At 37.8% G+C, this 6,830-nt stretch overlaps 1 pseudogene across 1 annotated transcript; it reads left to right on the forward strand.

The window, feature by feature from the left end:
* The first annotated feature begins 6,142 nt into the window (after positions 1 to 6,142).
* LOC308429172 (large ribosomal subunit protein eL22-like) lies at positions 6,143 to 6,516 on the forward strand (annotated as a pseudogene). The gene has a single exon. The product of its transcript is annotated as a large ribosomal subunit protein eL22-like (transcript).
* Positions 6,517 to 6,830: the final 314 nt, after the last annotated feature.

Below are 6,830 nucleotides of genomic sequence, written 5' to 3' on the forward strand. Positions count from 1 at the left end.
AAGAAAGGAAGGGGGGAGAATACTCAGGTGATAGCAGATGCTCTCAAGGCTGGAGAGAGAGAGGAACACTCCTCCACTGACGGGATTGCAAGCTGGTACAACAGCCATTCTGGGAATCAGTCTGGAGATTCCTTAGAAAATTAGACATAGTGCTACCTGAGGACCAGCTATATCACCCCTGCCTGGGCATATACCCAAAATATGCTTCAACATGTAACAAGGAAACATGCTCCAATATGTTTAAAGCATCTTTGTAAGAACCAAATGCTGGAAAAAAAACCCAGATGTCCTTCAGCAGAGGAATGGTCACAGAAAATGTGGTCCATTTACACTATGGATTGTTGCTCATCTATTAGAAACAACGACTTTATAAAATTTTAGGCAAATGGATGGAACTAGGAAATATTATCCTGAGTGAGGTAATGCAGACACAAAAGAACACCCAGGGTATGCACTCACTGATAAGTGGATATTAGCGCAAAAGCTTGGAATACCCAAGATTCAATTCACAGACCACATGAAGCTCAGTAAGAAGGAAGACTAAAGTACAGTTGTTTCAGTCTTTCTTAGAAGGCAGAATAAAATACTCACAAGAGACAATGCAGAGACAAATTGTAGAGCAGAGACTGGTGGAAAGAACATCCAGAGACTGCCCCACTTGGGCATCAATCCCATATACAGTCACCAAACCCAAACAATATTGCAGATGCCAAGAAGTGCACATTGACTAGAGCCTGATATAGCTGTCTCCTGAGAGGCTCTACAAGATATAAATACTGAGAAGGATGCTCACATTCATCCATTGGACTGAGCACAGAGTTCCCAATGGAGCAGTATGAGAAAAGGGTGGGAAGGCAGGAGACAGGGTAAATATACAGAGGGTCAGGAAATTGAACAGGTGTATACAGTTTCGGATGGGAAACTGGTGTTAGCCCTCATTATATATTTTTTGCATGATTTCTTTTCTTCACTTTGATTTCCAATCCTGAGATTTATTCTGCTAGGTCTTTTGATGTTGTTGTTGTTGTTGTTTTTTAATTTGATGATTGATTTTTTCATTTCCAAAATTTCTATTTTTTTTCAGCATTGCAATTTCTTTGGTGAATTTTTCATCGTTTTATTTTTCTACAACTTACTAACACTTTTATTCACTTTTATAGTTTTCTGAAATTGACCTCTGTAACTCCCCTCATCCCTGCCTTCAGTGTTGAATTAAATTTTTCACATACTTGATAGAGTTTTATGTTTGGTCATTGATATTTTTAAAAACAATACTCAGAAATTTTTGGCAAACATTTCATCTTGAAATGTTTTGTTTTCTGGTGTTGAGATACTATCAATTTATGAGGATGTTTGAATGGGCCATGGTCTTGTGTTTATTGAGTTTCTTTGTTGTGTTTTGCATATCTCTTAGTGCCCTAGGTTCATATTAACTGATGTGATAAAATACCTTGAGAAAAAGCATTCAAGGAAAGAAAGGATTTATTTTATTTTACAATACCAAATTATAGACCATCTTTTAAACAGCTAAGTTCATAGCAGGGACTCAAGCAACTGGTCACATCACATCCACAGTCAAGAGCAGAGATTAATGAATGCAACCATGTTTCCTATTTTCTTGTGCTGAATAGTATTTCTTCTGTTTTATATATATATCTTTTTATATTTATATATCTATAAATATATATATATCTCGAGACCCTTGCTTAGGGAATGGTGATGTCCACAATGGACTGGATTATCATATATCCCATATCAATTAACCCTTTGCAGACATGCCAACACAATAATCTGATTAAATAGTTACTGAAATGAGATTTTTTTTCCAGGTCATTCTAAGCTGTCGTAACCACCTGGGCTGAAGAGATGGTTCCATGGTTAAGAATACTGGCTGCTCGAGAAACACCTGAGGAAGTGCTCGACATCCTTAGCCATCAGGGAAATGCAAATCAAAACAACCCTGAGATACCACCTCACACCAGTCAGATTGGCCAAGATCTAAAACTCAGATGACAGCAGATACTGGCGAGGCTGTGGAGAAAGAGGAACACTTCTCCACTGTTGGTGGGGTTGCAAGCTAATACAACCACTCTGGAAATCTGTCTGGCGATACCTCAGAAAATTGGATATAGTACTCCCTGAAGACCCAGCTATTCCACTTCTGGGCATATACCCCAGAGACACTTTAATACACAACAAAGATATATGCACGACAATGTTCATAGCAGCTCTATTTATAATAGCCAGAAGCTGGAAGGAACCCAGATGTCCTTCAGAAGACGAATAAATACAAAAATTGTGATACATTTACACAATGGAGTACTACTCAGCCACCAGAAACAATGACTTAACCAAATTCTTAAGAAAATGGCTGCATCTAGAGAATATCATCCTGAGTGAGATAACCCAGTCACAAAAGAACAGACATAATATGCAGTCACTGATAGTGGGATGCTAACCACAGAGGCTTGCACTTCCCCAGAAACAACTCACAGACTGTATGAAGTCCAAGAAATAAAGAAAACAAAAAAATATACATATATTTACAAAACAAGAAGACTTTGACTATTTCCATGTTGCGTTTTGTTTTGCATGTACTTTACGCTTATTGTAACTATTAGGTTTTCAATGCATACTGTCAAGCCCTTGAAAAAAATCAAGCACTGATAAAAAAATGTATTCACATGGTTTTATGTAAAAATTATTTCAATGTCTGAAAAAACAGTACTGACAAAAATGTATAATTTTAAGCAAAAAATGTTTAAAACCTGTACATTTATCTTTGTTTTGTAAAATAAAGTCGTTTAAAAAAAAAAGAATACTGGCTGCTCTCACAGAGGACCCAAGTTCAATTCCCAGCACCCTCATGGCATCTCGTAGCTGTCTGTAGCTCCTGTTCCAGACTATTCTTTTCAAGTATTCCTTTCAAGATATTCGGGCAAAACACCAATGCAAATAAAATTGAATAAATCTTAAAAAAATAAAAATATAAAAAAAGCTAACCATTCCATTTAGAGTATATGTATCTTATGGTTTATAGATTTTTCAGCTTTTATTACTGTGATATTTGTATTTATGATTTTTTATTTCATAAAACTTCATTCTAAAATTCCTGGTAAAAACTTCACTCACCAAAAGTAAGCAGATCCAAAGTCTATACCATCTCTCTCTCTCTCTCTCTCTCTCTCTCTCTCTCTCTCTCTCTCTCTCCCTCCTCCCTCCCTACCTACCTCCCTACCTCCCTCCCTCTCTCTCTCTCTCTCTCTCTCTCTCTCTCTCTCTCTCTCTCTCTCTCTCTCTCCCTCCTCCCTCCCTACCTACCTCCCTACCTCCCTCCCTCTCTCTCTCTCTCTCTCTCCCTCTCTCTCTCTCTCTCTCTCTCTCTCTCTCTCTCTCTCTCTCTCTCCCTCCTCCCTCCCTACCTACCTCCCTACCTCCCTCCCTCTCTCTCTCTCTCTCTCTCTCCTCTCTCTCTCTCTCTCTCTCTCTCTCTCTCTCTCTCTCTCTCTCTCTCTGTATACGTACTGAAGCTTCATATTTTCTTAGATTAATCTTCACGGAAGAATCAACTTTGGTAACAATTGTTTGGTAGAAGCCCTGCCAGTCTCAGGTACAGGAGAAACGACTATGTTCTTGACTTCTGTCCGATAGTTCTACCCTTCAACACACTCTACTAAGTTCTTGACAAACTTCCTGTGACTTATGCAACCCTCACTTATATTACCATGTTAGGTGGTATTAAGACTCTTGGCTTCAGAATCCCTAAAAATTCTGTTGTCTCTACAGCCTATGAAACTGAGCAACAATTGCTTTGATCTGTATGCCCTACTGGGTTCTATGTTCTACAACTTTAGACATTACTACCATATTTCTACTGCTGTATCCACTGTCTGGCTTGGGGTAGTCTACCTGATCCTGATTCTGCTCAAAGTTTCATATTCTGCCTACCTTCTTCCGAGAAAACTTTTTCTTAGGTTTGCTCTGAGGAGCTCCAATTTGTTTTACCAGCAGTGTAAAATGCCTTTATGATGGAAGTTCTTCATGGGTGGGCCTTTCTTGGGGCAGTGCTGCTAATGTCAAAAGGAGCCTGCTTATGTAGATATAGGAATTGAACATTTAGTGCACATCTAAAAAGACTTGGAACTGTCCCTTTTCTTTTTTGTCCAGATCCTATACTGAGTATGAACCTATTATGTTGGGCTGGGTTGCAGGTACTATTCCCTCTATATTTTTTTTTCTGTTTTATAGAAATGGTTTCTACGTTACTTATTGTGTATTTTTTCTACAATGCTCTTATTTTTCAAAATGAGAGTAATTACTTATCATTCAATACAAACATTTTTACTTAATATTAGAGTATGGGAAAGTAAAAGTTGATATAAAAGAAAACTATAAGTTTGCCTCTTTTTTTTTCTCTATACAATTTTTAGAGAAATTTCAAAAGAAATTCATTAGTATAAATGAAATTGTCCAGATAGAAGCCATACATTGCTGTTCGGAAAATAGATCTGGAGATTATTTTGTGCCCTGAGCTGATTTTGCCTGTAGTGATGATAGAACAATATCTCAGATTACAACCAATATTTCAGGTCATGCAGTGACATCTAGTGTGTGTCGAAGAGACTGTATTTGGATTCATATTCTAATTCGACTCCCAAAATAACACATTTTAAAGTAGTTTAATTTTCTACCCTGAAATTGTAAATGAAGTGATTTATTTTCTTATATTTAAAGGCTTAAAAGCATTTCTTATAAATAATTAGAATATATTATGGATAATATAGAAAATTCTTTTATAAAATGTTTCTGGAAATTATAAATAAATTATCTGAAACTTGCCAAAAGTCTTCTTGAGGATAGATTGATAATTGTTATATGAAGGGTCAGTGTCACTGTCTGTGTGTTTGCAGTTATATACATTCTTGCTCTCTTAGGGTTGACTTATTCTTCTGGATCTGGCTATAGCAAAAAGACCTTCCCATTTTGAATGCAGAGACTATAACATTATTTTGCTAATAAGCCTGTATTTACTTCACGTTTTAAAAATAATGACTTTATTTTTGTTACATCCAGATCGCAGCTTCCCTTACCTCCTCTCTCCCTTGTACTAGTTCCTCCCTTTTTCCTCAGAAAAGGGGAGGCATCCCATAGATATCAACCTGCCTTAGCATAACACATTGCAGTAGGCATATCTTTTCCTACTGTGGCTAGATAAGGCATCCCAGTTAAGGAAAAGAGATCCACAGCCAGGGAACAGGGTTAGAGACAGCCCCTGTTCCTGTTGTTATGAGTCCCACATGAAGACCTAGCTGCACAACTCTTACATATGTGTAGAGTGTCTATGTCAGTCCCATGAAGGCTGTTTGGCAGTTAAGACTTTGTGAGCCCCTATGGGCCCAGTCTAGTTGATTCTGTATGTTTTCTTGTGGTATCCTTGATCTCTCTTGCTCCTTCAATCTTTCCTTCTTCCATAAGATTCCCAAGCTCCATTTAAATGTTTCCATCAATTTCTGGGTAAAGCCTCTCAGATGACAGTTACACTAGGCGCTTGTCTGCAAGTATAGCAGAATGGCATTAATAGTGTTGGCTGGGCTTTCTCTCATGGCATAGGTTTCACGCTGGGCCAGTCATCTATATATGCAAATATATTTCCCTCAATTTTAATCTTTCACTGTGCTGTTTGACTTTACTTACCAATAAATATTTTACCAATACCAGAATGTTTCTCATAGGAACTGTGACTATTTAGTGCCTGAGAAAGCTGAGAAAATAATCATATTTGCGTGCTGGGAGAAAGTATTTTAATATTGATTCAAAAATACAAATCTCACAATGATTTAAGTCACAGTATTGTATGGTTTTATCCCTACTCAATTTCATCTCCAATAAAGGATTGATTCCCAACAATAGCTACAAGAATCAAAGTTTTGTGGCTATCTACTGTCCCAGAGTCTTTATGACCTTTTAGTGTTTTATTATTTAACAATAACATCTCATAGTATATAGCTGGAATCCATAGCTTCCCAAAATGCATGGATTCATTAAGCAACTGGTTACCAATGGACAACTAGCACTGCAAATTTATGCTTAGTTAAAAAACAAAAAACAGTGTGCCTTCTCCCTTTCTGTCTCCTCTGCCACAATGGCATCTGCAAAAAAACTTGTGGTGAAGGGGGGCAAAAACAAAAAAAGGAGCAGGTTTTGAAGTTGACCCTTGACTGCACTCACCCTGTAGAAAATGGGATCATGGACGCTGCCAATTTTGAGCAATTCCTCCAGGAGAGAATCAAGATGAACGGGAAAGCTGGCAATCTTGGAGGAGGAGTGTTGACCATCAAAAGGAACAAGAGCAAGATCACTGTCACTTCTGAGGTACCTTTATCCAAAAGGTATTTGAAATATACCACCAAAACATATTTGAAGAATAACCTCGGAGACTGGCTGCAAAGAAGCTACAAGCTTGGATACTTTCAGGTTAACCAGGACGAGGAGGAGGAAGAGGAGGACGGGGATTAAGACACACAGGCCTGCAATGTTTTGTATTAATTAATAAATAAAATTTAAGAACAAAAACAAAACAAAACAAAAGAAACCAACAACAAAACTGATCCTGATTTTAAGAGCCTTGCACTGTGTTTGAGAAGAGCGGAACCAAGCACATAGGAAAGAACCCTAGATGGTGAAGAGCATACACTGAGTCAGAGCATATGTATCCTTCCTAAAGGAATGGCACTGAAATGAAACAGGAAAAGTGTCTCTGAGAGAACAGTGTCCTAAGTACAGGAACCTCCTATCACGAAGGTAAACAATATCCATGGTGTAGCTCTCTA

The sequence above is a fragment of the Micromys minutus genome, assembly GCF_963924665.1.
Source record: "Micromys minutus genome assembly, chromosome: 13".
NCBI lineage: Eukaryota > Metazoa > Chordata > Mammalia > Rodentia > Muridae > Micromys > Micromys minutus.